Below are 25,838 nucleotides of genomic sequence, written 5' to 3' on the forward strand. Positions count from 1 at the left end.
CTGTCTTTAACATTAAAAGGGAAATTTGTTCATTTTCTGAGTTTGAAAAAGCCAATGAACTCTGTCTTGTTCAAGCAGAGATATCTCTGGTTGAAGATGCCCAGTAGGCAGTTGATGATGTAGAACCTGAGTGTAGGAGAAAGATTAGGACTGATTGTTATCAATCTAGAAATTATCTTCAAAGAGCTATTTGAATATTCAGGAAATCCTGTGATCAGAGAAAAAGGAGATGGCAGAAGTATATCTACGTCAGAGTCCTAGAACATTCATCAGTATGGCACAGATAATGATCAACCAAAGAAGACTGAGATGGATCGGTCAGATTTGGGAGGAGAATCAGGATTGTCGTGAATGTTGAAGGTAAACAGGGAATTAATGATATGGTGCTCAATAGTAACAAAGACTGCACAGAAATCAAGGATTGAGAAAAGACTATCCTGTTTAACAATGAAGATTGTGGGCAACCTTGGAGAGCACAATTTTAGAGGAGTACAGAGATCAGAGGTGGGTATCAAAAGTTAGAGAAGGGGAAGGAAAGGAAAACGGGCCAAACATAGACTGACCTCCCTTCAATTCCCACAGGAGGTTAACTGTGAAAAGGATAGAAAAAGGACCAAAACTTCTCATATTACCCTCTTATTAACTAGGTGCTCATTAGGCCATGTATAACCAGTCCAAGGTGGGTGTTTGGGAAAGTTCTGATGCTTTTCTTCACCACCTTCATCTCCACCCACACCTCAAACATTTCTGTTCAGATGTGATCCCAGCATTCATCTCACCTTCATTCTTGAAGTGGTAAGGTAGTGAGGCCTAATTCCAAGTAGAGGTAAGCAAAAACCTGGCACCCTCTGCCATGTTCCAGAGGTACTGAGAGGATGAATAAGAATCACTTATCAGTTATCAGAGTGGTGCCACCACCATCACCATGTGTGAAGTGAAGATGGAAACAAGAAAAGTATGTTTGTGTGGGAGAGTTTATATTGATCATTCCCAGGGGCTATAGTATGCCTTTTAAAGCATGCCCAAACCATGTCCTAGCATGCAAACTCTGCTTTCTTTGTACTCTCCTCTCCCTTCACCATTCTCATTTTTGTCATTAATGCCTTTACTCATACTATTTCCCTTACTCCCACCCCTTTCTTTCTTTTCTTCTACTTACCAAAATAACACTGATGTTTTAAAGCCCAGGAAAAGTCTCACTGTGAATGGCGCAGTTCTTACTGTATTTTTACCTCTCGAATTAGACTGCCATACCCTCTAGACTGGATGTTACCCCATAAAACAGCATACTTCCTGAAAGGCAGACTAGTTTAATACATAACCAGTCTCAGAGTCATATTCAAACCACACCTCAGACACCTTGGTCCAAATCCTACCTCAGACATATACAGATTGAGTGATTCTGGATTAATTGCTTAACTTTTCAGTTCCCTAGAGCTCCTCATAGCAAGAAAAGCTAGGTGGAATAATGGATAGAATACTGGGAGTGAATTTAGGAAGACCTGAGATCAAATTCTGTCTTAGATACTTACTTGCTGTGTTATCTTAACCTCTGTCTACCTCAGCTTTCTCAACTTTAAAATGGGGATGATAATAGTGCCAACCTCCCAAGATTATTGTGAGGATCAAATATTTGTAAAAGTGCTTAGCACACTGCCTGATACTTAGTAGGTACTATACAAATGCTAACAGTAATGAATATTACTATTATTTTTTTTAAAATGTGGTTTGAAGAAAAATCCTCATAGTATCTAGTAGAGATCTGAGGATGCAGTACTTTGATGCCCTGATGCATTTTCACTGTTGGAACACACTTCACCAGTATAGATAGAACCCTGCCCTCTGATGCATTTAAATGCTAAGCCCATTCCTATATAGAGGACACACCTAATATGTATGGGAGACCTTTCCTTATTTCTTACAGTATCTCAAGTTAAAATATCTGAAATACAAAGCTTGTACTCAAAAAATCTGAGGTAACTTAAAACTTGGGGGATTTCAATCACTGAGGCTGCCTGAGTTTTGTAACTAGCATGTCCATATCTAGAAAGTTCCTTACATGACATACCATTTTTAATACTTGGCTTGTTTTATTCCCCCAATTTTCAGCCCTCACTCCCACCTCTGACAAGTTTTTAAAATATCATTTGACTTCACTTCAACATTTATCATGCACCTACTGTGTGCCATCATCCATTGGTCTGTTTATGCTCCATCCTTGATGCAGCTATATCCTCTGTGCAGCAGGTGTAACATCAGCCAAGAAAGAGAAAATGATGACCCATCCCTGAGATTCCCTTCTGGTGAACAGTGATGCTGGGGATGAGACTTCCTACCAAGAGAATTCAAGCCAGGAGCCATTATACTCCTGAAAATGATTTCAATTTTACGTGGTATCTGAACTAATAGCAATTGTCTGCCCTACATTCCAGGCACACAGATAACTCTTTTGCTTGTGGGTTATGCACGCAAAGAAACAAGAATTTTCAGGAAGTCTGTCTCTTTTCATTCCTCTACCTCCCTACCCAAGCGTCCAATCTGGAATCCTAAAACCAAACAGAGCTCTCTGAAAGTAGGAGAAATGGCTTGAAACTAGTCTCAATCCTCTCTGCTCTTCTTCCCCATACACCAGAATTACTCTCCATTTGGTGTCCCCGGCAATCATTGGCCTTCTATCAAATACCTCGTAGACTAGATGGCTGTGCAAAACAATAATCTCAGATTAGGTTCTATCAGGCTGCTGTGGTATCTTGAGTAACCTAGGATATGAAGGCTTTAAGATCCAAAACCTCTCCTTGCTACAGATATTTATGGGGTCCCTTTGGGGAAGTTTCAGAGCAGCAAAGGCCCAGCTGCTGACGTTGCTCTTCTCTGGGGAGAGAGCCATTCCCTCAGTTCCTGAGCAAAATGTTTGTCTAAAATAAGCAGCATTTAAAAATAGAAACAATACCTACCATCCATATAGTACTTGAGAGATAGGTGATGCAGTAGATAGAATGCAGGGTCGGGAGTGAGGAAAATATCTTCCTGAGTTCAAATCCTGCCTCAGCTACCTACTAGCTGTGTGACCCCTGGGCAAGTCACTTAACCCTGTTTAACTCAGTCTCCTCATCTATAAAATGAGGTAGAGAAGGAAATGGCAAACCAGTTCAGTCTTTGCCAAGAAAACCCCAAATGGGGTCACAAAGAGTTGGACATGACTGAAATGACTAAGCAACATTGATGCTTATTATATGCCAGGGACTTGATATTACTATTTCATTTGAGCTTTACAGCAACCTGGGGACGGAGGTTTTATATTAAAGATGAAGAAACTGAAATAAAGAGAGGGTTAAGTGATTTGCTCATGGTCACATACCTAATAAGCATCTGAGGCTGTATTTGAACTCAGGTCTTCCTGACTCTAGCTCCAGTGCTCTATTCATTGAACAGTTTGCTACCCCTAAAATCAGGCGAAAATTGTAACAAACCTCTTATTTTCTTCTTTATCCAATGAATGACTGAGACGATAGCTCAAAATCTATAGAATTAAGGTGGCACTTGATAAATGTTGGCTTCTTACATTTCACTGAGCCCTGGTTCAAAGTCAGAAAAGCTGTAGTGTAGAGGTTCTAGCCACGGGTCCCAAATAATAGATTTTCTCTGAGGGGGTAGGTCAGGGCAGGATGAGGAGACTTCCTTCAATAGTGTCTATACACACAAGAATGGAGGATTTTTCTTTCTTTGGAGAGGTATTAAAAAGTTAGGATACTCTAGTGATTTGAGGAGGAATCTGCTTCATTCAACTTTTATAACTACATGACCCAGAAATGCCAAGCCATTTCTATGTTTTCAGATGACACTATTTCTCTAGATAGCTAGTTCTCTTTCCCCTCCTCCTCACCCCCTTTCCCCTCATTAAATGGCAAGGAAAAACAAGTACAATTTCCAATTTTTCTTTTCTTTTTTTTTTCTTCAGTCAATTGGGATTAACTGACTTGCCCAGGGTCACACAGCTAGTAAATGTCAAGTGTTTGGTCTGAGGCTGGATTTGAACTCAGGTCCTCCTGACTTCAGAGCCAGTGCTCTATCCACTGCACCACCTAGCTGCCCCTCCAATTTTTAAAGATACAAAGTTTGCCCAAAGAGAGTTTACCTAGAGAGACAGAATCTGGACCTGTGACTTCATTGGTGTGGGGAACTCCCTCTACCAATGCAGGTCAATACCTTCTCTGTAACTTAGAGTCTTGGAGAAGTGGTATCACACTCAAATAGAAATCACTCAGCATGCCACATATTGACTTGGAAAACCACAAATTAGCATTCTCTATATTGTGTTATATTTTTACTTATTTTGTTAAACTTCCCAATTACATTTTAACCTGGTTTCAGCTGCACTAGAGGGTTTTTCAGGTCACTCACAGCTGCCTGCCTGCGGGATTGACACTATGTCTGTACCTGCTGATTAAATCATTTATTTTTTTTTAAATAGGATATAAATCAGAAACTAGGATATAAATTAGAAGCTAATATATCCCAAAAGCATTTACCAGAGGATTACTTCCTCAGACATTTACTAGCTGTATGACACTAGGCAATTTATTTAACTTCTCTCAGCCTCAGTTTACTAATTTGTAAAATTCAGAGTGTAATAGAATCAACTTCATAGAGTTGTGAGTACTAAATATATATATATATATATATATACATATTATATATATGCATATATAACCTATATATGTATAATTAGGAATACATACTTACATTGCATGTATAATACCACTTTGCAAACCTTAAAGTGATATAAATGTTCATGATTATTATTATTACTTTAAAGTGAGATATCCTCATGTGTTTCTAGTTCTGCTCAAAATCATAAGAATGGTATTCAGATTCATTTCAGGGCAAACACGTTTAATAAAGTGAGACATATCTACACAGTGGGACTTCAAGATAGTGATCTTATCCCTTACACAGCGAGCAAAGTGTGGGAGGAGGGGGTTTAACTCTTTCTCTGTCTCCTTAGTGGTTACAAGTCCTGAACATCCCAGAAAGCAAGGATCGAAGGAGAACTAGTAGGATGGACTGCAACACTATGAACTAGGCATCAGACTGAAGTAAGAGAGGTGGCTTGGGAAAACCAGCAAGGACAGAGGAAGTGGAGCTTATGGTGAGGAAGAATTGAGTTAAAAAACAGTAAATAAGACAAAGGGGAGAGACAGAAGAACATGGGATTATGAACAAAGGAATTTCAGAGATCAAAATCATGGAGGTATAAAGTTATCAGTAATAGTAATATTTAAAAAATAATCTCACAATCTCCTAGCCTTCATGTAAGTTACTGAAAAGCAAGCAAAAACAGCGAGTAAGATTTTTTTAAACAATTCTATTCAAAATACCCAGGAAATATATGAACTATCTGGATGTTAACTGATCAAGGCATACCCAGGTCACGTGTATTAATATTTTAATATTAATGAATATTTAGCCATCATGAAAAAAGCCTCAGTAAAATACAGCACTCACATTAAAATCACTTTGAAAAGCATAGAAATAACCAGAGCTTTCTTTCATAAGGTAAAAATTATTTATCTAGAATAAAGAAAAAAGTAGTCATAACAGAAAAACAAGAAAATAGTAGTTCCCAATCTCTACACAGCAATAATGCCCTTTAAAATATTTTGTGGGAAGAAAGGAAAGAAATAGATTTCTCTCCATTTTTTGAAAGAGAAGACACACACACACACACACACACACACGCATATTGTTACTCTAGGAATTCCTTGTAATCATCTCCCCAAAGAACAGATAAAATGATATCTCTTAGGAGCAGAAAGATCAAAAGGGAGATTTGTTCAAAAAGTATGAAAACATGCATTCTCATTTACTACAGGTGGGGGAGTGGATCCTTCTCTTTTTTTTTAAGGCAATCACATTAAAATCACTTTGAAAAGCATAGAAATAACCAGAGCTTTCTTTCATAAGGTAAAAATTATTTACCTAGAATAAAGAAAAAAGTAGTCATAACAGAAAAACAAGAAAATAGTAGTTTTCAATCTCTACATAGCAATTAATGCCCCTTAAAATATTTTGTGGGAAAAAAGGAAAGAAATAGATTTCTCTCCATTTTTTAAAAGAGAAGATACACACACACACACACACACACACACCACACACACACACACATACACATATTGTTACTCTAGGAATTCCTTGTAATCATTTCCCCAAAGAACAGACAAAATGATATCTCTTCGGAGCAGAAAGATCAAAAGGAAGATTTGTTCAAAAAGTATGAAAACATGCATTCTCATTTACTATGGTGGGGGAGTGGATCCTTCTCTTTTTTTTTTTTTTTTTGGCAATGGGGGTTAAGTGACTTGCCCAGGATCACACAGCTAGTAAGTGTTATGTGTCTGAGTCCAGATTTGAACTGAGGTCCTCCCGATTCCAAGGCTGGAGCTCTATCTACTATGCCACTTAGCTGCCCCAGATCCTTCTTTAGAAAAGGGAAAAGGCAGTTTTTACATTGTGATTTGCAATGATTTTCTTTAAAGTTCCACACAACCAGCTTTCAGCTGATGAGTCACAATTGGCATATCCAGGCTGATTTTCTTTAGGTCTGTTTTCAGGTATGTAACTCATGTGAACAAAAACTTAAGTGCCTTCCTTTACACTCTTTAACTAGTTATAGTTAAATTTAACAATGAAGTATAAGATTGTTAAAGGCGAGGAGTATTTGGTTTTTGTCTCTCTATCCTAGTGCTTAGCACAGTGCCTGGTCCTTATAAATGCTTGGTGAATGAGGTTTGCTCATTGTTACCCAGCCAGTACATGTCAGAGGCAGGGCCTGACTGTGCCTTCCTGACACCCAAGTGATCTTTCTATCCAATATGCTATGCCAAGTATAGAAATTGCATACCCCTTTAACATTTTTTGTTTTTCCATATTTTTTTACGAAATCTTTCCAAATAAGTCAGACAAGAAGTGACTGAACAACACTAAAAGGAAGGGGGGAAAGTTCTTTGAGGGTCACAGATAGTGTTTGAAGCAAAGAATCCTTTTCCAAGCAACAATATTGTGTATTTTGGAATCTGAGAGGGAGTTTCAAGGCCATGAGATACAATGACTCAGTTAACAGTTGCCATTATTAGTCTTTAAAATCTTATTGGGCCTTGCCAATTGGACATTAGAGAAACCCCATTTCAGTATTGTTGTGTATCTTAGACTGTGAGTTCCTAAGGATCAGGGCATTTATCTACACAATTCTCTGTGTGCATCATTAAATACTATACCATGCATATATAGACACCAGATAAATCCTGCTCAAAGGAGGTAAGGGTCATTATGGAGGATAATAATTCTGGGGAATTTTCCCTCTCAGGTATGGATGACCCCTCTGTCCAAGGGTCCAACAACTCCTAGTTCCAAGTCATCAAATTCATACTTTGGGGGCTCCCAGGCATCCACAGTTGGCAGAACTGGCTTTCCTGATCCCTGGCATTCTTCTACCTCTTAGCACCAGCTGCTAATCTTCTCATCCTGCTGACCATCTGGCAAGAGACTTCTCTCCATCAACCTTTGTGTGAGTTCCTGGGCATTCTTTCTGTTGTGGACATGGGGTTAGCCCCCACAATCATGCCCAAGATCCTGTCCACCTTCTGGTTTGATTCCAAGGCCGTCAGTCTCTCTCAGTGCTTTGCTTAATGTTTTCCATCCACTGCATTGTGGGCATGAAGTCAGGCATCTTCCTTTGTGTGGCTATTAACAGATACATCATTATTTGCTGTCTTCTATGCTACTCTTCCATTGTCGCAGTCACTTTGTCTTGAGAGCCTCTCAGTTCGTGGTGCTCAGGAATGTCCTAGTGGCCATGCCAGAATCTGAATTGGTTCCTCAGTAGGATTACTGTCCCCAAAATGAGATTGAACACTGTCTATGCTCCAATTTTGGGGTTGCTAGCTTGGACTGTGATGACAAGAGACCCAACCGCATTTACCATCTGATTCTAGCTGGATTACAATGGCACTGACTTGATCCATAGTTATCCTTTCATATTCTCAGATCCTTCACTCTGTGATGAGGCTGAATAAGCTGTGTTCAAGACCTTGAGAACCTGAAGCTCCTATCTCATCCTTATCCTCTTTTTCTACACAGTCATTGTTGTATTTTCTGTGACTCATGTGGAAGTGAGAAAATTTTCCCCAGTCCCTGTGCTCCTCAATGTGCTGCACAATATCATTCCCCTGCCTCAGCCCCATAGTGTATGTGCTCATGATCCATGACCTCAGGGTGGGCTTCTACCTAGTGCTGGGATGGACCCATGAGCAAACAAATCCAAAGGAATGGGGTCCACACAGCACTCTGGAGGCCTGGGAAGAAGGCTTAAAATGTATCTGAGCGAGAACATAGGGATAATTCAACTATGATTTTGGTGATGATGATGATGATGATGATGATGATGATGATGAAAATGATGATTCTTTTACAGATAATTATCACAGTCCATTCCTACCCTGGATTTCATAAAATCTCCCACTGAAGAGCTACTGAGTATGCTGGAGACTTCCCTATCTCTAGAGCTTTCCGCATTCTGTGGACACTAATTTATGTTACTATTGTACAATCTCAAAGAGTATTTAGCTCCATTCTCATAGGACTATCAACATCAAGTGAAACACATCAGAAATGTCCAAAGTTATTTGCCAATGTCATGGAGAATATCTCATGCAGTATCCAAGTGGAATCTTGAATCTTCATATGAAGTTCTCCAGAAACAACTATCTATAGGATATGTGCTAATTTCCCCAGAATCCTATAGGATCTCCTTAATGAGATCCATAGTCTCTCAAAATATTATGTCTGATAATATACACATTTAATGGTGGTAGTGGTGGTGGTGGTGATGGTGGTGGTGGTAGTGGTAAAGATGAACACATTTCATGCTCCCATTTAAGAGAAATTCTTCCATCAAAAGAACTTTGTGATTTAGGTAGTGCAGATACTCTTTCACATTTTATAGAAAAGAAAATGATACCCAAATCAATGAAATGTGAGATTCTCAGTTACGAAGCCATTAAAGGGGACAACTGGATTCAATCCCACTTGTTCTTTCTCCAAATCATGTGCATTTTCCCCTTTAGAAGACAAATGCCAAACTTTTATGTTTGGTTTAATTAGAATGGTCTATTTTGCCTTATATGATCAACTGAACCTTTAGTTGTATTAAGAATTCCACCTATTTAAAGGAATGTATTGGAATATTTTTGTGTTGTGGGAAACAAATGAAAACATTGAATGCTCAGATGCCCAGGAATATGTATATAAACTGATCCAAAATGAACTATGAACTAGGAAAGCAATATACACAATGAGTCCAATAATGTAAATAGAATAATGATAACAACAAATTATAACTGAATGCTGTATAATTATGACCAAACTTTACTTTGAGGAAAAGATATCAGGATGTACTTTCTTCTGTTCTTTGCAGAGATGGAGAACTTTGTGTGTGGAATGGTAAATGTAATGTAGATTTGGTCAAAATATTTGTTTTCTTTGCTCAACTCTTTTGTTTTCTGGTTTTTTCCCCCCTTTGTTATAGGGGGTAGTTCTCTGGTAGGGGAAGATGGAGAGACATATGAGGATATATAGGCTATGTAAGCAAAAAGAATTCAATAAATATTTAAGAAAGAATTAAAAAATTAAAATAGCTAGAATTTATGTAGCACTTTTACAATTTGCAAAACACTTTATAAATATTTTCTCATTTTATCTTCACAACAACCTTGGGAGGTAGGTGCTATAATCTTCATTTTACACATGAGGAATCTGAGGCAAAAAAGTCATGCAACTACTCAATGTCTGAGGCAAGATTTGAATTCAGTTCTTCTAGACTCTATTTCCACACTTGATATACTGCAAGAAGAATTTTTAGAAAGGTGTCTCCTCCCATTCTTCTCTATTTTTTGAAATGGCATAATCTTTTCAATTCCAGCTACATATCTACTCTGAGTGTATGTGTATATACATAGATGTTTAGCTAGAACCAAATAGCTTTGAGCTTCATATCATTGTTTAAAATTGCTAATAATGTCTCTCCCTCTCCCTTCACTTTTATTTCTATTGCTTTTAAGAAACTATGCATCTTCCACTTCATCTGAATTTTGTTATTTTGTCTATTTCTATCAAATATATACGTGGTAAATTGATATAGCACTAAACCTGTCCATTAACTTAAATGGTAAAATTTATTATATTGTATTGGCATAGCTCAACCATGAGCAGAAACTCTCTCTACATTTAGTTATCTTCCATCACTTCTATAAAAATATTTTTTTACTTGTAATATAAATCTTACATATGTCTAATAAAGTTAGTTCCAAGATATTTTATGCATTTTGTAATTCTTTGAAATACAATTTCTATCACTGTTTCTTCCTTAGAAATGTAACCAATTTTGTGGATTTATTTTATACCCTGCTACTTTACTGAATCTATCAGTTGTGTCAATTAGTGTTTTTAGTGATCATCTAGGGTTTTCTAAGTAGTAAGCTGCTTTCCTCCATCTAGCCATTATGTATGTGTTCATGTATTTGTTCTTCCCTGCTTTAGGTGAATGAGTGCGCTGAAATGGAATTTTCTAGGAAGCTACTTTACGAGTTTGGTAGATCTTGATGTTCAATTCCAGAGATCCCTTGAGAGGTCTCACTAATGACTGGAATTCATATCACAGTCCATCAGAATGGTAGTAGCCAATGACATGAAGAAATGCCTTCAGAAGGATATAGAAAGACAATCACTCAAGGTATTTTGGAACTTGAGGGAAAGTGATTCCCTTATGATGGAGAGAAGTGGACTTTAGAAAGTTATTCATTTGTATAGCCTCTGACATTTAAAAAGTTCGAGAGACATAATTGCTGGGTAATTAGCTATTTTTAAAAAATAATGCCAGCTTTAAAAAAAAAAAAGGTGAATGGAGCTATTAAATGCCCAAGACAATCATGGCAGTGGGCTCATGGCTTGTATGCCTTTGGAACAGGGGTGTGCCTGAGGGTGGCAATCAACTTTGATTAGTTAACAATTAATGAGAGGTGGACTTTAAAAAGAGAAGTGATCTCACTCCAGTGAGGGGCAGAGAATGACATCATGTTACTCTTGGACCAAAAAGCTATCCCTCTACCCAGACCACACCCAGCCTTGAACAATCTAGACAAAGAGATCCCTCTTCACCCAAGATTGATTGAGTGGAATTCACCTTAAAATAGAGATTCTTTGTAATGTTGGGAGGGGTGTGACTAAGACTGAGAAGTTAATTCAATGTCCTTCAAGAGACTGAACTTTAACATGAAGACTACAGAAAAGGGGGGTCACCTCTGGATCTCCCCAAATCATTGGTTATTAATAATCATTTTTCTCAAGCCTAAGAGACAGTTACACCTAAGGGAATTTAATGAAGGCTATACAAAGAAAGGAAAGGACTTATAGGGCCAGTAGCAGGGAGATTCTCCTTGGCTATACATGTTATTTTCATATGCCTCATTATTATTGTGCTTTAAGTCAGAGCTCACCCTTTCCAGGGGCCTTGTGTATACAAGGAGAGTACAACAAGTTTGGGGAGAATACTTTTGTAACTATTGTTCTTGCTATATGTTTTCAATAAATCCTTTCTGTAAAAGCATGAGAATTTGACTGGTTCTTAATGGAGAGTACACTGGTGAAAGCTCAGGACATACAAGAATAGAAATCACTAATCCTCAGGGTTATCTGTAGAATAATGAGGGGAAAAAATCTTGGAATCCACACTATGAATGTGAGTGCTGGGGAAATTAGCCCAGGGAGAAGAGATGTGTTATAGTCATGGTACCTGATAAATAATCCTATACTATTATGATTGCTTGTCCTTGGAATGTGATTTCTTTCTTTCTCATGTGCTTGCAAATTTGTTGTTTGATGCTTTAGTTGGGATGTTTGACTGGGATGTTTCTTGATGAACCTGGCATTTATGTTGGTGTACCATAGGTTTTCTAGAGCTATATTTTGCTGTTTGTTTCCAATATTTCTGGGCCAGATTCTGGTATGGTTTCCTAAAAGATACAATTCATATTTTTCTGGAAGACCTGTGATGTTGATATTATTTTTTCTCATCTGATCTTCAAACAAACATTGGGTATGGGAGCACCAGGAGCAAAAAGCTTATGAGCAAATATGTAGTTATTGTTTTCTGCCAAAATTACTTTGTGTGAGTTCCTGCAATTTTCCCCTTTCTGTCTTTGCTATTATGGCTCTATTTGGGAACACTTTTTTCCTATTATTCTTATTGAAAAAGTGAAAAAAAAGTAGGGTAAATTATAACATATTTAAATAATTTAGAAGCAGTTGAGTGGTGACCTCAAAAATAGCCATTACTCATTCATTCTATGCCAATTTCTTTCTTTCTTTTTGACTAGGCAATGGGGTTAAGTGACTTGCCCAGAGTCACACAGCTAGTAAATGTTATGTGTCTGAAGCCGTATTTGAACTCAGCTCCTCCTGAATCCAGGGCTAGTGCTCTATCCACTGTGCCACCTAGCTGCCCTTCTATGCCAATTTCAAAGGAAGTTTCTAGTTGTATATCCCTGGGAATTATGCTTCACAATATTCTGCTTAATATTCTTATTAGACTTGTCATATCCCTTTTAAATTTGCAGATGTTGCATTATGAGGAAATATACTTAACTCATTAGTGATGGAGTCAAGATACAAAAATACCAGAATAAGCTAAGGCATTGGATTAAATATAATAAGATGAATTTAATGGAAATAAACAAAATATTTCATTTTGGATTACAAAAACCCATTACAATTTCAAGATGGAAGAATACTCATATTTAAATACATGCACAAATATATATATATATATGTATACATATAAAATATACATGAAATTGTCTAGAAGAAGGATTTATGGGGAGTTTTAGTGTAATGGAAGTTCAATTTTATTTAAAAAAATATATAACTCAGAAGCCAGAAAAAGTCAATGGGTTTATAGGCTACATTAAAAAATAACAATTTCTAAGATAGTTTTATGATTATTCTGGATTCCTTGGTTCTTGGAACACATATGGATTGTTAAATTCAGCTCTCAGTGCCACCATTGGGTGAACAGAGTGCATATATATATGTATATATATATACATATATATATATATGTATATATATATACATATGTATACGTATATATACATATATATATATATATATATACCATAGAAGAGACTGAGTGGGGATATGATAGCTTTTTTTTCTAATATTTGTGCTGAGCTGGCACTTGGAAGAAGGATTATACATTTTCCACTTAATCCAAGAGGCCAGAACTAGAAGTAATGGACTAAAATTTCAGAGTCAGATTTTGGCTTGATTGAAGGGGAGATTTACTAAAATCTGAGCAATACAAATGTGGACTGCTACTCTTCCTTTTTACCTTCTCTCTCCTTCTGGCTAGGTAGTTATTAATGATGGCTATCATTTATATAATGTTTCAAATTTAAAAAATTCTTTACATGCATACAAAATACAACTGATCCTCACAACAACCTAGTGTGGTAGGTGTAATTATCATCCTCATTTTACAGATGAGAAAACTGAGACCAGAGAAGTTCGATGACTTGCCCATAGACACACAGATACTAAGTCTCAATGCAGTTTTTATCTCATCTTCTTGTTTCCAAGTCCCATGTTTTATCCATTGCCTCATCTAGTTACCTTAAGACATAAATACTAGTATTATCACTCCTGTGATTGCCATAAAGGTTTTCTGAGATTAGAAGAGAATGATACCATAGTTCTTCATTTTTGATTCTGTATTTCTGTATTATTTCAACAGACTAGCAGGGTTTATGCTTATACAAAAGGAATAACTTAATAATTGTATATCAGTAGTTTAGGAAGAAATTATGAGAAGGCTATAGTGGCTTATCTTCAAAAATGTAAAATTCTATCAAAGCTATACTTCTCTGTATTTTCTCTGTTGTTGGTTTTACTGATGTATTACAATAAGGGGTGTGTATGTTCCTTATAATCTAGCCAGAGCATTTAAAGACAATACTGAAAAAGATATGTGAAGTTTATCATAGTTCTTCAGTGGACTGATGAATTTGAGAGCATACTGAATTTTGAAATGTTTCTTTTCTTTTAAAATTCGTGATCTCATTAGAAATAATCTTTTAACTATATTTGAGATAATGAAAAGACTTAATTCCCCAGTCTCACCCATTTTAATAGAGGATATTTTCCACAATGGAACACGAAAACTCCACTGTCTTGAAACATCCCCATGTGACAGAACTGAGGGACCTTTTAAAATTAAAGATAAGAAGACCCCAGAGGCAAGGCCTTGGATGGAGGAAAAATTGTTAACTTTATATTCTCTGAGTTTATTTCAACCAAGAGTACAAAGAAGCTGTATTAGACTGAATGTGTGCTCAACATCTCTGCACATCCAGAAGCTTCAGGTATTTGAAATAATCTTAGTACAAAGGATAGTTGAGTTTGAGAGCAGAACTTCATGCTATGGAAAAGAATCAGAAAAGGAACATGCATTGGAATGTCCCAGAAATGTATGTTTTGAAGTGCCCCACTTGAATTCTAAATTGGGAACAAGAGGTAAAGAAAAAGAGGAAGAGAAAGAAGAGGATGGGAACATGAGGGAAATGGAGATGAAGGAGATGAGAGACACATGGGAGGTAAAGAGAGGAGAAATAAAGACACAGAGAGAGAGAGGCATGCAGGTGATAGGGAGACAGAAAGATGTGGAGACAGAGATAGATTCAGAGAAAGACGGAGGCAGAGGGACACAGGGAGATGCAGGGAGAGACAGAGAGAGATTGAATCCTGTCTACATCTGGGCTTGGGAAGTGACTTTCATATCATGAATTTCTTTTTTTTCCATTCTGTCCTGGCAATAAACTGCAATGAAATTTCAAAAATGCCTAGAACTTATGGAAAAGATCCACCTAATAAAACACAAACCCCAGTTCTTTTCAGGTGCTCACAGTACCAGATATGGAGTTGATTCAGTCAGCACTGCAAGCTAAAAATAGATTTAAACTTTTGCATTCTCCTTCCAGAGTGATTTTAGTTGGGGAGCACAATCACAGTTAGGTCAAAAGATAGGCAGAAGTTATGAAGGAGGGCCACAAGAAAACATTTAAAGTTTGAAAATGAAAGATGATGACTGGATTTTTTCCCCAATGTTTTGTTAGACAATTGATAGTGTAGGCATATTGCTGTCTGAGGTGCTGAACTCACGATCAAAACCACAGTTTATTTGAGATTACTTATCCTCTGGAAGAGTCACTGAATTAGGCTAAGACAAAAAAGCTAAAATAATTTTTATACCATGTTTGCTTTCAAATGTCATATTCTGGAACAAATTTGCACATGTTATTCAAAATAATTTATGAACTCAAACTTCAAACTTTGAATAAAAGCAAAGATAGATGGAAAGATATAAATAGATATAGGTGTATATGTGCACATTATGTGTGAATGCATGTATGTATACATAAGTATATGTGTGTGTGTATACATATGCATGTATCAATATATATTCAAATTAGAACTATGTAGCAGCTTCCACTGGGAGTCTCCACTGAATGGAGAGAAATATAATATTTAAGGAAAAAAATTAAATTCTATTTTTCTAATTTGAAATAAGTCACATATGCATTATCCAAATCAGCAGATCTGCTACATTAATCCTGGGTAGAGGCAGGGAATTTAGGCAGTAGTAGTGAAATATTAGCACCCTGATTCAGCATAAAATATAGAACAGTGAGAAAAACTCATAATTGTATAATTTTTTCTTACCACTTCCTCCTCCCCCATCTCATCCCCTTGTAGCTTGTTCCTTCCCATTATCCCTTCTGTTGTTTGTCTTAGTGAAATGAATGAGAAGAGTCTGTAAAAACTTCCTGATCCTTGTTGGCATTTTTAATGGAAAATTAATACAAGCTATGCTGTATTTCAAGGCCATGCAAGGTGGTTTGCACTCATTGCACCCAAAGAGTGGTTTGTACCTGGTATTTACACATTAAATTTAAAAATTTACACACATTTGCTAACTATGAAGAAATTCTATATCAAAATTTGTAGTGAAAGTGAGTTTAATCAATTATGATGACATTATACCAATAGTTATAACATTCTCTCAGACCCCACAAATGGACAATGAATGAACCCTAGAATGGAACAAGGAGAGGAGGGAGGGCTGAATTAGTGTTGATAAATTGCACAGAGATTAAAAAAACTTGAGCTTCACTTCGAAAGAAAGGAACATAGTTTTTATATTTTTAAAAACATTTCATTGATGGATATGTTTCTTTATATCCTAGTTATTTCCAATACTCTCAACAGTGAAACTTCTGTAACAAAGAAAAGCATTTAAGCAGAACCATGTAAAGAAGAGACCACATATGATAATACCTACAATATTCTATCTTACTCATCCCCCTCCCCCACTACACTCCCTCCATCTCTTGGATATGAGGGAGGAGGTTGAACAGGGAACAAACCTTAAACTGATGGTCCAGGCCTCACCTCTAGAGATAAAGGGAATGCTAGAGATAAGTAAGAATGCTGGCACCATTTAAAAAACCCACCAGCAGGTACTCTAGGGCTGCCCCAGAGTTCCTGAAGGAATAAAACACCCAGGCTCCAACAGCACAGGGCTGCCCTCCATACAGAGAGACCCGATGTTGACCATGGATGGGAAGAAGGCTCCTTGAAACTCAGGATGAGTGCTCTCTATCCTCCTATGAGGACCACCATACCAACTCCTCTCCTTGATTTCTGCTAGTGTAAGTATGTGCGTGCGTGTGTGTGTGTGTGTGTGTGTGTGTGTGTGTGTATGTCTTCCCCACTATGCCACTGGACTGGGTTGTTCACTCATTCCCCTGCAAGGCTAACAAACTCTTATGGTGGTCAGCCTTTCCAGGTTTCTCTCCTTCCTTGTGACATCCAAACCCGCTGGTAAGGTTAGCCAGACTAATTCATGATGAGAATGGGATTCCGCAGGAATGAGCTCTTGGAACATCCATAGCCTATGTGGCTGGATCAGTGAGCACCCACTGGTTAAGAGTAGAGCCACCTGGGATGAGTCAGGAGACTTTGGCAGGTCCATGCTTGGTTCTGCTGCTGTTTGCATTGCAGAAAGGAACTCTTGCCCTTTTGTGTAAAAAGCATATCTGGGGCCAGTGGAGAACCTATTGCGTCTATTGAAAGTCATCTTTGCCTCGCCTCTGACTGAGGCCTTGGACCTGAAGCTAACCCATGGCATGCTCCAGCTACTGTCCCAATATGGGGATTTGGGAAGACGCCTCCACACTGGGAGGAGGAGTGGCACTGGGAAGACAGGAATGTGACTGTCCCAAGGGAAGGAGGATGAGGCAGACAAATGATAAAGGGCTAAGGGGGAGACTCAGGCCTGGGGAGAGGGGTTGTGGCATGTTTGGTTTTCTCTTTTCCATGACTCCTATTGGTTTTTTACCAATTCAACTTCATTTTAATGATATGTTCATTTTCTTGGTATTTTTCATTCTATATCACTTCATACAAATATTCTCATTTTTATGAATTCCTCATATTTAGCCATTTTTATTGTGTGGTAATATTCCATTACATTTATATGCCATAGTTCAGCCATTTTCTAATCAATTTTCTTTCCAGTTCTTTGCTGCAGATTACTACTACGCATAATATGTGTGTACACATATACAATATGTGTATGCATATATCCATCAATCCTTCTAGATGTGCATTTTTTATATATATGACATATATGTATATATATATACATATCTATAAATAAATCCATACATATAAAGCTGTAGATACGTAAATGCATATTTGAAGGTGTATATATTTATGTGTATGTATACATACATATATATATATATATATATATATATATATATATATATATATATATATATATATATATATATGCCTATGTACTTTTATACTTTTCACATTATTGTAGTATATTCCCAGCATTGGACTTTCTGGAATAAATGGTATGGACAGTTAAATCTGTTTAGTATAATTCAGAATTAAAATTATGAGTAAAACCACATTGAAGTTCTAGCAACAATGTAACAATATCTCTGTCTTCCCGTTGATTCCACAGAACTATTTTAAATCTTTTTTTATCTTTGTTAATTTGCAGAGTGAATTAGAGGTATTTGAATCTGCATTTCTCTTATATATCATTGATGTTCAACATGCTTTCTTATGATTATAGTTTACAAATCTCGTTTTGAAAACTATTCATGTCATTTCAGCATATACATATTGAAAATACAATATTTCTAATAATATTCTCTGAGACTTTAAGTTACAAAGAAGGTGCTGATCTCCATTAGTTGAGTGAGTTTTTTTATTTAAATATATTTTGTTTTTCCCAAATTACATGTTAAAACAATTTTGACACTTTTTAAAACAAGTTTTGAGTTCCAAATTGTATCCCTTCCTTCACCCCTCCCTTAGATGTTAAGCAGTCAGATATTGGTTATACATATGCAATCACGTGAAACATTTCCGTATTAGTCATTTTGAACAAGAAGATTCAAATGAAAGAAAAAAGAATGAAAGTGAAAAAGTATATTTCAGTTATGTATTCAAATAATATCAGTTCTTTCTCTGGAGGTGGATAGTATGCTTCCTCATTAGTCCTTTGGGATTGTCTTGGATCATTGTATTGCTGAGAGAAGCTAAATCATTGAGAGTTCTTCATTGTACAATGTTGTCGTTGCTGTGTACACCATTCTCTTTATTCTGTTCACTTCACTTTGCATCAGTTCCTGGAAGTCTTTCCAGGTTTTTCTGAAATCATCCTGCTTGTCACTTCTTATAACACAATAATATTTTATCACAATCATATACCACAGTTCATTTGGCCATTCCCCAATTGATGGGCATCCTTTCAATTTCCAGTTTTTAGCCACCACAAAATGAGCTACTGTAAGTATTTTTGTACCAATAGGTCCTTTTCTCTTTTTTTTTTGACATCTTTGAGATATAGATCTAGAAGTGGTATTGCACAGTTTTATAGCCCTTTGGGCATAGTTCCACATTGCTCTCCAGAATGCTTGGATGAGTTCACAGCTCCAACAATAGTGCATTAGTGTCCCAGTTTTCCCATATCACTGCCAATATCCATCATTTCCCTTCTTTGTCATATTAGCCAATCTGATAGGTGTGAGGTGGTACCTCAGAGTTGTTTCAATTTGCATTTTCAGTTGAGTGAGTTTCTTGATCTGAAATGTCCCTATGCCAATGAAATCAGAGGTCCACTTCCTATCCCTTTTCTTCAGAGATGTGCATGATTGAGTCATAGAATTCCAGATGCTCTGATGAATTAAAATTAAAAGTAACCCACAGATCAGTGGAAAGGCATATCCTGGGTTGGCTGCAACCCATTAACAAAGAAAAGAAATGTGTAGAAGCTGTAATGATATAGTTGTCATCAGAAGGGTGTGTAACTAGAAAAAAATAATGGATTAGTAGTATGATAAGAGCCAGGGAGACACTATGGACAGACAAGTCATTGCTTACCTGGTATCTACACAACATCGGAATAACTGGAAGAAGGCACCCAATACATTGGGTGGATACCCTATGGAGGATTTATGGACAAGAGTTTTAGAAGATGAACTCGTGCCGGTCGATGTTTTTCGACATCATTGAAGGAGATACTCACATTAACGAGATAACAGGTAAACTGAAGCATTGATGCTTAGTGTTCTTTGGGATGTATGCAGTGTAAATGGATGGAGATGGATGTGATTCCATGCTTGGGTTAGGATATACAAAGAAGAGGTTGAGGAATAGTTCAAATATAAACAATTTGAGTTGACTAAAAAGACAAACTCAAAGGTCAGGAAAGCATTCTTTGTGTTATCAGTTCCAGTAGTCATTAAAGCTTTAAAAATATGAGTCAAGAAAAGGTCTACCTTCATACTCTCATTTTTTCATAAAGTGTTGAATTATTTGGCATGTTATAGACAATTTGAATTTGTGTTTCTTACTGATCTATATTATGCTTGCAGAGTAAGGAACAGGAGAGTTAACAATAGCATATGGAAAAATCTGGATTTTTTTTTTACATATTCCTGACTGGATGTTACAGAATCCTTTGTATTAATTTCTCTTCTTACATCCACTGTTATCCTTAATATTTTCTTGTATCACCTCCTTCTCACCCCTATGGAATTCCCATTCTTATGTTGAAACTGTAAGAGGCACCAAAATTTAGCATTCATATAAGCATATATCAGAACTTTTCCTCCCTAGATAATGAGACTAATTTGTGTGGGAGGAATCAAAGACCTAACATGAAATTTACCAGCCAGTTGCACATTTGAAATATGAACTTATGAACTGTTCTAGTCCATACTCTTCCCATTCCTCATTTTTGCACCGTAGAAGCAAACCCACACATTCTAGGAGCCACAAACATTGTAGATTTACTCACATTCAATCACTCACTTTCACTATTCCCTCTTGTTCTCATTCTCAAATTAGAATTCTAAGCCTGGGGCAGCTAGGTGTGCAGTGGATAGAGCACTGTTCTTAGAGTCAGGATGACCTGAGTTCAAATCCAGCCTCAAACACTTATTAGCTGTTTGACCCTGAGCATGTCACTTAACTGTGATTACCTCCAAAATAATAGTCTAATCTCATTCCTTACAAATACTCAATTACTGCTCCATGTTATGACTTTTTGCATCTAGGCACTTGTCCCCTTGCTATACCTATTTCACTGATTAAAGGTATCATGAGAGTATCCTGATGTGAACATGCTGGAGCCCTCTCTAACAAGCTTTTTCAATGTGAGCATTTACATGTTGGAAATTGGCAATTGAGACAAGTCAGACCTTGGTTTATTGTTTTCTTGATTGTCTAAACTTTAAAAGTATTAATAATTCAAATTAAACTTAAAAGTATGCTTGCATACAGTTTTTTTTCCTGAAGAGGCTGATTGTTAAATATTTATTGTTCTTGAGCTCAGCAGTGGTGCAGTAGAAAGGCTTGGAGAAGGAAAGCATCATCAGACTGGAGACCTGACGACTGCAGGTTATTACTACTGCTGCTGCTGCTGCTCTACTACTACTACTTGTAGTAGTAGTAGCAATAGCAGTAGTAGTACTTTATATAGTACCTTAAGGTCTTCAAAGTACTTTATATCCTTTATCTCATTTGAACCTCACACCACACTTGATCCTGATCAATATTTTCTTACTCAGGCAAAAATTTATGATATTTGGACAGTCATAAGTCAGTTTCTTTCCTTCTGGTCATAGCTGTTTCTATTCCAAATTTTATTAACATAAAGGATTTAGCAAAGCAAAATAAAATTTGTTGCTTATTCTCTATCCCTTTTGCATAAAAATGGTCCTACTGGCTGGAAAATTTCCCCTTCTTTCTCTACTCATGTGTAGAGGACTCTCACTGAGAGCTATTCATACCTTCCCCCAACCCCAAGCAGAGCTATAACTAGTAATAATGACTTCATAGAAACCAAGTAGATGTGGGAAAGATCCTAAGACACTTTAAAAGTGTTATGGAGGAGACAAAAACTCTTCATGAAGTGGAGGGGAGTATGGTAGGATTGCCTGTGAAGTAATTTTTCTGGACTGGAGCTACAATTTTGGGTGAAAGTATGCCATTTAATTGCTTCTGATTTTAACTAATTATTCTTGCTAACCAGTTGGTAAGCTCAACTGTTTCTAAACTGATGGAGTGCTCTCTACATTTTCACATCGGGAGGCAAACCACCATTACCATTGCCTAGTCATGGCTCTTTTCTTGTGCCAGTGTATCATACTCACACAAATTTATTGGGATTTCATAACTTTTCAATAGAACTAAAAATAAAATGAACTTACTGACCATGATAGCATTTCCTATTTACCATTCCCTTCCTAGAAAGACAGAACCCCTGGAAGCTGTAGACTTATTATCTCATTACCAAAATGCAAGAGATCAACAAAATCACTCTGACACCAGCCTCATTCATCCTAAATGGGATCCCAGGATTAGAGGACGTGCATGGTTGGATCTCCCTTCCCTTCTGCTCCATGTATGTGGTAGCTATGGTAGGGAACTGTGGCCTCATCTACCTCATCTGGTATGAGGATACACTTCATCGGCCTATGTACTACTTCTTGGCCATGCTCTCTTTGTCTGATATTGTGATCTGCACCAGTGCCCTCCCCAATGCATTCTGTATCTTCTGGTTCAATCTCAAAGTAATCAGTTTCAGTGCCTGTCTGGCAGAGATGTTTTTCATCTATACATTCACTGTGATGGAATCTGGGGTCCTTGTACTCATGGCTCTAGACTGCTAGGTGGCCACTTGCTACCCTCTGAAATATACCACCATTTTTACCAATTCCATCATCATCAAGGCTGAGGTCATTAACTTATTTCAGAGTATGATTCTCATCTTCCCAGTTCTTGTCTTTATCAAACAGCTGCCCTACTGTTATGGGAACATCATTTCTCACACTTTTTGTGACCACATGACTCTGGCCAAAGTCTCATGTGGCAACATCAAGATCAATGCTGTTTATGGTGTGATCGTAGTCATCCTAATTGGAAGTTTTGACGTCATCTGCATTACAATCTCCAACACCAAGATACTCCAGGCTGTTGTCAGCCTGTCATCAGCTGATGCATGACAGAAAGCATTTGGGACGTGCACAGCTCACATTGGTGCCATTGTCTTTTCATATACCCCTACCTTCTTTTCAATTTTTAAACCAAAGACTTGGGGGCCATACTATTCCCCTTTCTATTCATGTTATTGTATCCAACCTCTACCTGATCCTACCCCCCACCATGAACCCTATTGTCTATGGTGTGAAAACAAAGCAAATCAGAGTGTGTGTTTCAAGGCTCTTTTCATGTTCAAAGGATAAATCTCATGATATTTCATTAAAAATCTACTAGGTAATCCAAGGAATAAAATATCACTGCAAAGCCAGAGGAACGACCCACCCTAAAACCCATAATATCTCATCTCCAAGCTTGGCATGGATAGTGCCATGTATCCAGTGAAGAAGCACATACAATACTCTGTTAGTCCTGAACCTACCAATGGTATATTCATTGGTCCATTCTGATGGTTTATATTACAATCTACTTACCCAGCTCTAACCTCTTTGCTAATCTCCAGTCTCAAATCTCCAATTGCCTAACAGATATGTGGAACTGGATTCCAGTAGACATTTTAAACTCAACATGTCCAAAACCTAACTTAACATCTTTCCCCTGTGATTGAAGGCAATACTCTCCACCCAGTCTCCCAGATTTATAGTCTAATTGTCATTCTTGACTCCTCATTATCACTCATTCTTCCCAGATAGAATGTTACCAAGGCCTGTTGGTTTCACCTTTACAGTATCTTGCAAATGTGTCCTTTTCTCTTCTGTACTACCACCACCTTGGTGCAAGTCTTCATCTCCTCATGCCTGGGCTATTACAATAGCCTGCTGGTTATTGTGCCTACCACATGTTTCTCCTCACTCTTGTCCATTCAGCTGACAAAGTGATTTCCCTGATATGCACATTTGACCATGTCAAACGCCTGCTAAATGAACTCTAGTAGCTTCCTATCACATCCTGGATTAAATATAACATCCTTTATTTGGTGTTCAAAGCCCTTCATAAGCTAGTCCTCTCCCCACCATTCCGGTCTTCTTACACTTTTTGCCTCTACACATACTCTTTGATCCAAAGACACTGGCCTCCTTGTTGTTATTTGAACATCTCTTGGCTTTAGAAATTTTTCTCTGTCTCCCATATCTGGAATATTCTTACTTTTATTTCTGCCTCCTGGCTTTCTTGGCTTCCTTCAAGACCCAGTTAAAATCCTACCTTCTACAAGAATCCTTTCCTAATCCATCATAAAACAAGTGCCTTCTCTCTGCTGATAATTTTTAAAATTGATCCTGTATATCATTTTTGCACATAGATGTTTGCCTATTGTCTCCTTCACTGCATTGTGAGGTAAATAAGGGCAAAGACTCTCTTTTATCTTTCTCTGCATCTCCAGTGCTGAATACAGTGCTTAGCACATAGTAGGTGCTTAATAAATACCTATTGACTCACTGACTGACTGGAAAGGGAGGTCTAATTGCACATCTACTTATGAAGCCCTTATTGCTTTTAATCCTGGACAGGGAACTGCTTCTGTCTATGTCCTGTGGCTAGATCTAAATGTGAAAAGTCATGAGGATAATTAAGGTATATATCAAAAGAATTTACTAAAAGGACATAATATAATGAAGGAAAAGGTCAGGGTCCAAAGATCCCAGATGATCCATCTCCACTGAATGAATTTGTGTGATAATTGCAAAGTTTTGTACTGTAATTTGCTCACAGAGAAAGTTTTCTGTCATCCCTGTAATTCCCAACCTCCTCATTTTATTTGACCCCTATTCATCCTGATTTTAAACTAGTTGGATTCTTTTAAAATTTCCATATTTGTCAAGTTTCACTCTCACAAACTCCTTAGTATTTTACCCATATGTTTCATGTAAAGGGGTGTACTTTCATCCAATTCAAATTTTCTTTTTACCCACGTAAATATGAGCTTATATCATTTGCCTTTCACGTTGCAGGTAAGCCCTGTTGACACTGAGTGTGTTTTCCACATTTTTGTCCTATTCTAGTATTAAAGAAGATCCAGTGAAAACCATAAAGATCCATTAAAATGACCACAGAATAGAGACAAGACCAGAACTCTGAGACTGGATTTTGTTTCTTTGGAGTAAGGAGTAAAGCCTCCTAGAGAACACCATGCCTATCATCCAGATGGGAGAAGCTAGGCAGAGACAGTAGCAGTCTCCTGGTCCAAGAGATGGCTTCAAGTAGTGGTAGAGTGTCAACAATTTATAGAATTCTCATTGCTGAGTCCAGCATTGGAGAGGCAGTGGCAAAGTCTCTCCACCTTTTTATGGCCATCCACAATCAGGATTACAGTCAAGTTGAAGGGAATCCCACTTTACTGAAAGAAGACGGAATCATACTTCAGGGGAAATGTGGACGTACGATGTGCAGAGATTCCAGACCTAGTTTGCAGGAGAGTATCCAGATTCTATCATCTGGTCTTCTAGATTGGCTTTCTTGGATAAAAGGATTTTCCTAGACACTGCTAGAGTCCTAGAGAGAAGAATAATTAACGTGCGTCCTTGAGGCTTGAGGAGGAGCTGGAGACACAATGGGGAGCCAACCTGTACCTTGCCTTTTACTACTAAGGCATCTACTAGATTATGCAGATTATGTATAAAGACCTTGAAACCGCTAAACTGGATTATATGTTCTCCAAGAACAGGAAGAGTTATACGTTAATGGAAAATGTGCAAATGTAAACAAATTATGATTGCTAGCCTAAAATATAATAAATACATCCAAAATATACAAAAGTAAATAAATAATGATTGCTACCCCAAAATAATACATCCAAAAATAAAAATATTTTACCTCTCTCTCTCATCATCAACCTATCTGCTCAGCACACACTCACCTATGCATTCATTCATCCACTGAGAATTATTTAGTGCCCATTGTGAGGAGAACCCTGTGCGAAGCAATATACTAGCCACTGGTGATACAAAGGCAAAACTAAACAGTCATTTCTCTGAAAGAATTTGCATCCTGCTGTGGAGACACAATGTATATGTAGAAATGTAACATAAATACAGATGATAAAATGCAGAATATATGCAAAGTAAGCAGTAGATGATTGCTGTGGAGGAGGAACACTAAATACTGGGAGGACCAGGAAAGATGGGAGGCAGCAGGATATAATGAAA

General features: G+C 37.3%; 2 pseudogenes; both read left to right on the plus strand.

The window, feature by feature from the left end:
* The first annotated feature begins 7,365 nt into the window (after positions 1-7,365).
* On the plus strand, positions 7,366-8,379 carry LOC144454394 (olfactory receptor 56B1-like; annotated as a pseudogene).
* Positions 8,380-21,992: 13,613 nt separating this feature from the next.
* Positions 21,993-22,971, plus strand: LOC110200549 (olfactory receptor 52N4-like; annotated as a pseudogene).
* The last annotated feature ends 2,867 nt before the right edge of the window (positions 22,972-25,838 follow it).

This window comes from Phascolarctos cinereus, unplaced genomic scaffold (genome assembly GCF_003287225.1).
Source record: "Phascolarctos cinereus isolate Bilbo 61053 unplaced genomic scaffold, phaCin_HiC Scaffold_726;HRSCAF=1367, whole genome shotgun sequence".
Lineage (NCBI taxonomy): Eukaryota > Metazoa > Chordata > Mammalia > Diprotodontia > Phascolarctidae > Phascolarctos > Phascolarctos cinereus.